We start from the raw sequence: 11,479 nt of genomic DNA, 5'->3' as shown, positions 1-11,479 counted from the left end.
TGCTGAGCAACTATGCACATACAGGCGCATTGATAGAAAATAGCCCAATTAGTTGAAAATGACATAATACCTGAAATTACTTAAGTCAAAGAGTTGCACACAACAAATACAAAACAGAAAAAATATCAACTTAGAGCTATTTCAAGGACTGCAAAATATTTTTGTTTCTGTTATAAATGTGTTGTGATGAAATTATAACTATTTCTGTCATGAAACTGAAAATGCAAGATTTACTGGTCTTCAGTCAATTTGAATGATTTTAATACACAATGTACATTGAGCTATTTTACAGTTTAACCTTGGATAATGAATTGAATTTATTCCGCGAACCGAAACCTTTGTGAACTGAGGTCATGGTTCCCATTAAAGTGATTGGAATCTGTTCCAGCCGCCGAATGACGTTTTATTTTATTTTTCAATTAATGTGTGGTTAAAAACAGATAATGTGCAATACACTAATAGGTGAAAACACAATTCATGATTTTCAAGTACAGTAATGTTTATGTTCACAGTGGTTATTGCTAGCCCTGAATGGCCACCACTTGCGACAATGCAGCGCTTTTGTGTTGCAAAAAAAAAAAAATACTCCGAAAGATGGCCGAAGCACAAAGACTGATATTTACGCCACCCATGAAATATCGTAGCTGATTTAATCCGAACCTCAGATCATCAGTAGCTCTCTTTTAACCTGGCTCGATCACAATGTTGTTGTTGTTGTTGTTTTTTTTAAACAGCAATGATCTAGCTAAGTTGAAAGAGAGCCACTGAAGGAATGGGGTTTGAGCAAATCTGTTTTTGTAGCTAGGCAGGACTTTTTGTATTTCAACCCCATTCCTTCACCACCTTCATAACACTGGAAATCCTGAGTTTAGACTCATCACGCTCACGACACCATTAATCTCGTTTCGTAGTCCACCTCTCCTGGCAATACAAGTGTGGCTGAAGGGAGCTGACTGAGTTAGAGGGCTGACAAGAACACGTGGAGATGAAAACCTAATGAGCAGACAAGACATGAAACAAAACTAAATATATTCAACACACTATTAATGCCCACAAAGACCATAACACGCTCATGCGATCTTCATTTCATGCATTTTATACTGCTAATCTCAGACAGAGCAAATGAAGAGCTCTGGGTCGAATGAATGGGTTGAAATTATTAATAGGTCTCACGTATTTCTCTTAGTGAATTTTAGGACATACACTTGAGAAACAAACAAGACAAAACAGAGATGCTGAGGTGAGATTCTCAAATGTGTCTTCTGAATCAGTAGAGCAAGCTCTGAGCAATAAAAATTTCCTCTGGGCTCCACTGTACAGTGTAGCACATAAACAAGTCCACCCAAGCAGACCTGTTAGAAATTTTCTTTCAGAATCAATATTTTTTATGGCATACATTTCCACAATTGGTCAAAAGAGTGCCCTCATATCTAGTTAAAGGACGACAAAGTCACTGAAGCTGTTCAGCCGCTTTCTTTCCCCAAGCAGTCAGACGATGCACATTCATTCAAGAGCTGCTATCGGGCAACAACTCCCGTCCAGCAACGCCACACACTTGATTGCTTTATTTGGATGTCCTTCTTGCCCTTTCTGATGTACCCGACATGTCCCATTATTTGTCATCAAATATTTACTAGGGTGCTGCAAAGCATGCTGGAAGTGCAACGCTACATTATTTTCTAAACATTCTGTCGACTATGTAAAATGGGTAAACATCAAAGAGCGAAATGCTTGACGAAAAATTGTAATTGCTTTTCATTAATAAATTGAGTGTTCTCATTTAATGAGCTCTGCATGTTTTTATGGTTTAAAATATGAAGCCTTAAGAAGCAATCTAACAGTATTCAATACAAAACTCTAAGGTGCAAGGTGATATTTTTCATTGTCATACATTTTGATAAACGAAACAAAGTCAAAAACATTTTTGCTTAAAGACGCTGAATTTGCTGATTTTAAAAAATCTAAAATGATTAAGTTTTTGAAGTTATGAGCGTGGTGCAGATGGTTTCTTTTAGAATTTTCTGCATGGATGACAGACGACTTCCACTGTTCACTTGATGGGACGAGACAGGCAAATGCACGATGACACAGTGGCAGCAACAGTTGTTGTCACTTGTGAAGATGGTAGTGTGGGATCATATCACACATGGAGCGACATTGGCTGCATGTTGATGTGAGTTGGGGCCCTCAGTGGGGGTGTGAAATGGACCAACTGTGCACGAAAGGTCCCTGATGGTGTTTACCAGTTGGAAATGACATAAAGCCAGCCACCTGGCTCATTGAAGTCAGTGACACAGTTTGGGTGGAATCAATTTATTTCTCGGGGCTCATGTGAGACGATGTGAGACTTCTTTTTAATGCTAAAGTCGACATTTCTTATCATAACAAACCGTGCAGTCAAAAGGTCTAAAAAAAAAAAAACGAAAAAAACAATAGAACTTCAAATTTTGACTCCATTGAGGGAATTGACATACAGGGAATAATAATATCAGGAACATTATTCTCAGGTGTTGATCATTTTTAGTGAATCTCACAGTTACTGGCTATATGTTGTGTCTACAAGCTTAACATGATTACCATCTGTCATTTTGTGTTGCCTTTTACAATCGGCAGCACAACGGTTTTTACTCCTCGGTTCTTTGTCTGACTGAAGCTTTTAGCTCTGTGTTTATCGAATTTGACCATTTTGTGTGCGGCTCTTATTTGAATGAAGTAAAATGTTAAATGCTCAGCGACCACGTGCTGGCTTTGTGGCTGCCATTGCACTTTGGGAAATTGCGTACTCTGGGTGAGGTCAGTCCAAACACAGGGTAGAACTGAGATTCATGAGCATGTGTTCATCTTTAACACAGATTGAGGCAAATTACATATGCATAGAACAAAGAAATGTAGTTCTCTTTCAAAATAAGAAATTAAAGGTGATAATTACGTTCAGATTTGTTCTCAAATTCCTACTTTTTTTTTAACCTTTAAACCTACACATGCACATGCAACCAACGACACTCTCTTCTTGATTGATTTCGCATTACAATTAAAGGCATTATTTAGTCCTCTAGGTCCCTTTGTTGTAGCAGGCACGACGTCTGGTATTCTGACTTTGTTACCTGTTAAAAAAGTAAAGTAGAAACTGCAGAATTTGGGTTATGTGCTCCCTCTCTTACGAGCTCCAGTTAGGTGGCGATCTGCAACATTTATCTGGAGATGCTATTAATCACTTACCTAAAATACCACACACCGTTTTCCACTTTCCCGGTTGCTTAGTGTTGAACTGTTAAGAATGTTCACATGAGGATGTTATAAGCCTCTTGCAAGAAAATACTGCCTGTTCGTCAAACATTATATTAACTAGGTCAGACATTGTATTTTACTTTAAAAATAAAATCATTCTCATGTCAAATTCACTCACTCACTCACTCACTCACTCACTCACTCACTCACTCACTCACTCACTCACTCACTCGATCGATCGATCGATCGATCAATCAATCAATCAATCAATCAAATTTGATTTACAAAGCACTTTCATACAACAAAGCCTCTTGAAGCGGTTTACATAAAAACAATACAATGTATAATAAGAAAATATTATACAACCAATCTCCCACACACATGCAAAGTTAAAAACACAGAGGAATTAAGAACTCTAGAGAAATTCTGCCAAAACGCCATCAAACACTCACCACTTCAAAGTGAGGAATCACTATAGAGAGATAACAAAGGTGAAAAAATTAAATAAAAATATATTAAGTAATTCAGTTTAAAACAAACATCCATTTGTCCATTTTCTGAACTGAGCTGACAAACAACTATTCACGCTCACAATCCCACCTACGGACAATTTGGAGTGGTCAATCAAGAAGGTAAAAATAATAATAAAGTAATAAAACCTGTAAACAAAATAATGAAATTCCTGTAAAAGACAAAACAGTAAAAATAACTATTAATAAAATAAACATGTAGGTGCTGCGTGACTCATGGGTCATGATTCATGTTTTTGTATTAGTTTTCTAAGCTGTGATTCAAATCTGTAGAGCAATTTGTCATCATGACAAAGAATCAAACAAACAGGCAAAGAGTGCAGTGGAAAAAAAGAGTAATGACAGCAAAAAAAAAAACAAAAAAAAAAGAGTAAGAACTTGACAACCACTCACAATACAATTATTCTGCTCAGAGGTCGTCAAACATAAGGGCAATGCTATGACAACAGCAACAATAGGAGCTGCTTTGCTAGAATGGTGAAAAAGAAAAACCTCCATGTAAGCTTACAAATGAAAAATGTAGACAGGATTAATTTGTAGACACTTTTGGCAAAATGTAAATAATTATCCTACTTTACATGCCATGTTTATCTCAGTTGTGCTTTTTTTCTCAGAAAAGAATTATATTGGATGTGTGCGTTGACAATGCAATGATGTTTTTTAAGGAATATGACAGTTATATTAATTTTAGATTAGCAAAGTAAATTTCCTTCCACAGCTATTGTTCAAATTCAAGCATTTTGCACGAGCACTCAGAGGATGGAAGTCTCCAACGAAGATCACACAAGCAGCAGTGTCCTCTTGTTGTGAAAAGCATGTCACCGTTATTACAGCTACTGACAACTACTGACAGCTACTGACAGATATCTATCTATCTATCTATCTATCTATCTATCTATCTATCTATCTATCTATCTATCTATCTATCTATCTATCTATCTATCTATCTATCTATCTATCTATCTATCTATCTATATTGTATATATTCATACAATCAATATATTAATGATGGAAAATTGTGGGGTGAATTTGTTTACAAATTGTGATCTCTTGAAATATTTTTTAACAACAAAAGCTTATTGAAAATAAGATGGCTATGGCTTGTAAAACAAATAGTCACATACTATAGTGACATACTACTTTAGAAAGATCTTCTGCAGATTTTATTTTAGTGGACTAGTAATACTACCAGTATTACATGAAACAGAAGCAACATATGGGAGCTTGAGCCTTGACTTCTCTCATTTGATCTTGTCATCTGCTTTTGCCACTCCCAGACACACTAACCAGTTAAACAGCACATTGTCTTTGATAATTTACAGTAACACAATCAAAACATTTGAAGGAAGACCACCCACACGAGGAAAGACCTACAGTGTTTGAGCATAGCTTGGTGAATGGGTCACAGGGGAGTGTGCAGGGCTGAACATCTGCCTTGTATTTCTTTTTACTGCGTCTTTCATGTTGTTAAATGTAGAAACTTGAAAGACTGCCTGGGCATTGACGTTTGATTCCCTCCATGTGTCAGTGAAGACTATACGTACACAAAATCATCATAATTGAAGAAGTTCTACCTTTTTGCCAAATTACATTTCAGAAACTATTGTGCATCCATTGTTTCACTTGACATGTAGAAAATAATGTGACATTGTGAGGACTAGATATCATACCTTCTACAATATTACTGGTGTATTTTTAAGTGGCTGATAAAAATGTGAAATGTCACGAAATTCACACTGCACATGACGTAAAGATGTATTCCGTAAAATCATGAGCTATTGTGTCGCTTCTGATGTACACAAGGTATGTTGCAAAATCATTTGCAAATGATACAACTTTTCGCTCAAGTTAAGAGAAAACCACCTGCAACGTAAACACACAGCTAAATGTCAACAGGCTAAACTAAACACGTGAGAAGGAGTTGAAAACAATTTTTGGTGTTCGGTGTAGTGAAAAAGGGTGGCTTAAAAAATAATGAATACCGTATTGGCACGAATATAAGACGGTGTTTTTTGCATTGAAATAAGACTGAAAAAGAGGGGGTCGTCTTACATTCGGGGTCTAGACATTATACCCATTCACGATGCTAGATCGCGCCAGATATCTTTAAAGCGAATGCTGAACGTAACTCCCCAGGCCAAACCAAACCCCTGTCACAAAGAAGGAAAATAAAAATAGATGGTTGTATAAAATATTTGATGGTTAATGTAGTTATTGCAATTTTGTTGTTTTATCACAGTAGATTGGCTTATTTACAGTTCAAAAACCAGAAGCCATTCATTTACAAATGTTATTGCACTTTAGTTTACATATTTAAATGTTCAGATCTTAAGATGTGATAGACAGTTTTTGCATGATTTGAATGAGGCAAAATAACGTGCTTTTTCTCTCGAATATATTGTTATAATCATTTGTTTCAGATGTACTGTAATTATTTTCTGTATAAAAATTAAATTTGGTGTTCAAAAAGTCTTTTTTCAAACTTGAGTCTTGAAAAAGTCTTATAATCAGGGTCGTCTTATATTCGGGCCAATACGGTACATAATAAATATATATCCATCGATCCATCCATTTCAATACCGCTTGTGCCCACGAGGGTCGCGGGCGTGCTGGAGCCTATCCCAGCAGTCATCGGGCAGTAGACGGAGGACACCCTGAATCGGTTGCCAGCCAATCGCAGAGCACACAGAGACAAACAACCATCCGCACTCGCACTCACACCTAGGGCAATTTGGAGTGCTCAATCGGCCTACCAAGCATGTTTTTGGGATGTGGGAGGAAATGGAAGTTCCCGGAGAAAACCCACACGGGCACGGTGAGAACATGCAAACTCCACACAGGGAGGGCCGGAGGGCTATAAGTGGGTGGTAACAATCCCAGTAATACTACCTTGCAGCAACACACTGAAAAAAAACCATGAACTGGTTCATTACTTAGTTCATGGCTTTAAATTGACAAACTGCTGTAGTTTATTGTAAAATTTGTGATGTGAATTGAACTTTCAGCTATGGTCCTTCAAGCAGAAAATTAACATTCCCAACAAGATTGACTGAAGATTGACATAGAGGTAGATGCAAATAGGAATCCAGGGTCACCAACCTTTTTGAAACTGAGAGATACCTCTTTAATTAATAATTAATGCTAAGGGCTACCAGCTTGGTCCACACTTCTGAAATAACAAATCTTATCAAATGACATTTAATTACTATGTTATTACTTTGATTATTAGTAATGGGTGAATAATGTGAACAAACTATTCATTAATTGATGTTTTTGTTTATTGAGTGGGAATTGATCCTGAATCAGCTGCATACAAGTCACACTTAAACATTAATGATCACCATAGGTTAATTAATGAACAAAATTACATTAAAATTAAGTCAATTTTATTTATATAGCCCTTAATTACAAACATGTCTCATGGGGCTTCACATCGCCACAGTTGATAATTATTCTGACAAAACACTAAGATCTGTGACGAAACACATTTACTGTACAGTATTTTGTATTCTTATCCAAACTGCTATTTTGTTCAATATACGACATTAATAAAACAATTTAATGTTGTTAATTGGTTTTTAACTATTATTAAGCACATTTCAGTCTTTCCTTCTGTACATGAGTTTTATTTGTTAGTGGCCAATGTTTGTCAATAAATGAAATTGAGTAATCCATATCCGTCAACAAAATGATCCACAATATAATCTAATTGGTAACATTTTTCATTTGACTGTATATTGTTTTGTGACGCGATCTTCAACCAATAGTATAACAAAGTGGATCCCAAGACAATGCCAGACTACAATAGTGGTGAAAAGTCATCTTGCCAATGTACATGTATACAGTATACATATATAATGTTTGTACAGTAGCAGTCTATAGAACAATGTGTTTGCGTCAAGTAAAATTAAAAATAAGTTGGAGAAAAAAATTATCAGACAATGAAAAGTTGAAATAAATAAAAAAATATATATTAAAAACATTTTCTAATTAACATTTCCGTGCTTCAGCAATATACTTGGACGTACTTAATTAACAACAATTAATTAAATTATGAATTGTACGTAGAAAAGCCCACCTGACACATTTGGTTATACTGAGTAGTTACGTTGATTGTTTTGTTGAAATGGACATCAATTAACAGTCGTTTATTAAAGAGAATTAATGATAAAATTAGAGTAAAACTTACCCCCAGTAAAGTCGCATATTAAAGCAGATTTAAGACGCTGTTACTTACCTAGTTTCTGTTATCCTTTCAGTCGACACCGGTACAGTAACCCTAAAGAACTCCGTTGTTGCTATCGTTGCAGAAGTTCGATCACTGCAGCTTCTCCTCGTTGTGGTCAGTTTTATTTTGAAGCAGTTTCCATCAAGCCGAAATGCCAAACTTCCGTCGATGCTTTTCAGAATAAAAGGAAAGGTGGCGCGTCTCACCCAAACACCAAAAAGTTAAACAATAAATAAATAAACTAACCTGTGCTGTTCAGGGGATCGGCCTTGGCTTACGTGGGAATTCTTTGCCGACGGCAGTGATGGACCTCGAATTTTAGTTAAGTATTTATAGTTAGGTTGGGTTCTTTTTATTTTTGTATCTCGAATAAGTGTATAATTTTCATATTCATCCTTGTGATATAACAATTTCCATTCTTTCTGATATTGCCACAAACTGTTCCTTTTGCAATTTTGAGCCTGAAATCACATTTTTTTTGTCACTGCTGTTTCATCTAATTTATAGATTGATGTGAAATATTTTATTAATAATAATAATAATAATAATAATAATTATGTGTAGTGAGTAAACCTAAGGATAACATATTTTGAATGGGAAAATGTACCACATAGAATAGTTCAATATTATGTTACTCTCAGGGAAATTGGGATTATTTTTTTAAATAGTTGACAATTTTGTTATGCCCATCAGGTATGCGCACAAGCAAGTGCTCAAGTGAAAAAAAAAACATCCCCAAAATTATTCATACAACGTAAAAAAAACGAACAATAATACACAGTCAACATAGTCAATCACACCACAATTAAGAAAATAAGTGAAGGGCAGTATAGTGTATATGTGCTGCACATATACACGACAATACCGTATTTTTCGGACTAAAAGTCGCTCCGGAATATAGGTCGCATTAGCCATAAAATGCACAATAACGTGAAAAAAAACATATATAAATTGCTCCGGAGTATAAGCCGCATTTTGGGGGAAATTTATTCGACAAAATCCAACACCAAGAACAGACATGAACGAGCAACAACAGGCTAAACCAGGGGTGGGCAAACTACGGGACCGTTTAATCCGGCCCGCCAACCCTGAACAAATTGTATTAAACATTTTTTTTGGTCATTTTGCCTGCAATGACTGCGTTTCCCCAGTAGATGGGGAACCGCTCACCTGCGCATTTACTACCGGAAGCCGTGTCAGAAAGCTCGGTGCACACTCACAAGTGCGTGTACGTACTCAGTAGTACGGACATGGCGCACTCGCGCTCTATTTGTATCAGTCCCGAATTTACAGCGTGGGCTGTGACGACAGCATTCTTGTAATTCGCGCGCTGAGCTTTCAGAGAAAGTTTTACGCTAAAGCCACCCACAAACCTTCCCCTGGAATCCTTCTATTAAAATGAGTCGTCCAAGGAAAAGCAAGGTGGACACAGTGCCGAGTGTTTAAAGCCAATTTGGCTCGACGTACGCGACGTGACGTGCAGCCACATCAACATCAACCCGTCACAGATCGAGGTAAACGGACCAACACCTCGGATCTCTCCTAAGAATTGCCACAACAAATTTTACTCCAGACTATGACGCACTAGCAAAAAAGGGAGACCAACAACACTGTTCCCACTGAAAATGAAGGGGAGGCTCTCAAGTTTGTTGAAAAAAAAAATGCATTTTGAATATGATTTGTACACATAGCAGGGATTGAAACTAGCGACCATTCTCATTTTCAAACAATGCAGGATGCTCAAGGACATTGATGCACCACCTGTTTGCGACTTAACCTGTAAAGTTCTTAAGGCTTACTTTAAGGAAGTGTTTCCCGTTTCCTCACCTCTGTTACCAGGTGTTTGTGAGTTAAAACTCTGCTCTGATTTTCAGATACCCCTCACCGTGTTGCCGTTTTGATTACTTTATTTGGATGTATGCTTTCACCGATTCTTCAAGATGATATATTTGGTCAGAATGTTTGCCGTTTGATGTGATCTCATAAGATAAACATCTTTCATTAATCTGACCTGCAGGCACTGAAGTGATGGAGACTGTTATTCATAATAACAGTGTCGTATTTTATGAGAATCACTGATAGCAGTTTTTTAGTGAATTTTTTTTTTTTTTTAATGCTGTTAATAAATGCATTTGTTTTCAAAAAACTTGTTTGGAATATCCATGCTTTACTACCTACTAAAGGCCAAAATCTTTTATGCAATGACCTTTACAGGTCGCTTATATTACTTCACACAAACACTACGTCCATCTGCTCCTGGTTCGGCCCTCCGGTCCAAATTTAGAACCCAGTTCGGCCCGCGAGTCAAAAAGTTTGCCCACCCCTGGGCTAAACGATAGGTATGCTAACGTGACGTAAACACAAACGAAGAGCTGAGAACAGGCCTGACGTCACATTCAGAGTTATTCAAATAACTATTACATGAATAACACGTTTATAAAACCATCTGTGTCACTCCAATTCATTAAATCCATCGATCGTCCTTTATATCAACAATGTTGACAATGTTGATGCTGACGGCGCTTGCACTTCAAAATATTCCGCAGGCCCGTATAACGATATATAAATTATATATCAAATAACTATTATATAAGCAATAATATTATCAAACCATCTGTATCACTCTAAATCATTAAATCCATCGATCAAATTCCTCGTCCTTTGTCAACAACACCGCGCGTGCGCCCTGATGTCAGCCTCGTCGTTATTCCACAGATCTAGTATATAACTATATTGTAGCGTTAACAAAGTACAAGGAAAGACTTGGGTTTGGTAAACGGCTCTTTATTTAACAAAACAAACTTCCAGGCGTGTGGCGGCGTGGACTTCCAGCCACGGAGGTGGAAGAGAGCTCCATAGCATAGGATCGGGCGTGCGTAAAAGCTATGTCCGAGCCCCATCCACCGTCCCCGGACAGCCACCCGGCCGAGCACCGGCCCCCGACTTCCATCCACGGAGGTGAAAGAGAGCTCCGTAGAGTAGGACCGGGCGTGCGTAAAAGCCATGTCCAAGCCCCATCCACCGTACATTCAGAAAAGAACGTATGCTTCAGGTTTCTCGTGAAAGATGACTGGAAAAACATCTTAAACGACACATTTTTGCATGGTCTTTAATTGTGGCCAGCCTAAAGCGCACTTGTGCAATAATCTTGCTGTTTAGTCAGCATCTTGCTATGCCATACCTGTGAGGTGGATGAATTATCTCGCCAAAAGAGAAATACTCACCAACACAACATGGGTTTGGGCGGGTTTATGAATAATATCTGAGATAAACTGACCTTTCCTGTACATAAAGAAAGTTGTACATTTTTTAATATTTTGCTCACTATATCTCACTCTCAGATAGATGGACAGACAGACGGACAGATGGATGGGAAGTTTTCCAAAAGGAGGGATTTATGGTAGGTACTGTATGTCCTTAAAGATGTCTACCAAAGATTTTGGAAAGTTATTTCTTAGTGACATTGTTTCATTTTATAATACACTTAATACAT

This window comes from Syngnathus acus, chromosome 3 (assembly GCF_901709675.1).
Source record: "Syngnathus acus chromosome 3, fSynAcu1.2, whole genome shotgun sequence".
Taxonomy (NCBI): Eukaryota; Metazoa; Chordata; class Actinopteri; order Syngnathiformes; family Syngnathidae; genus Syngnathus; species Syngnathus acus.
The sequence above is the reverse complement of the archived record's forward strand: the minus strand, read 5'-3'. Positions refer to the sequence as shown.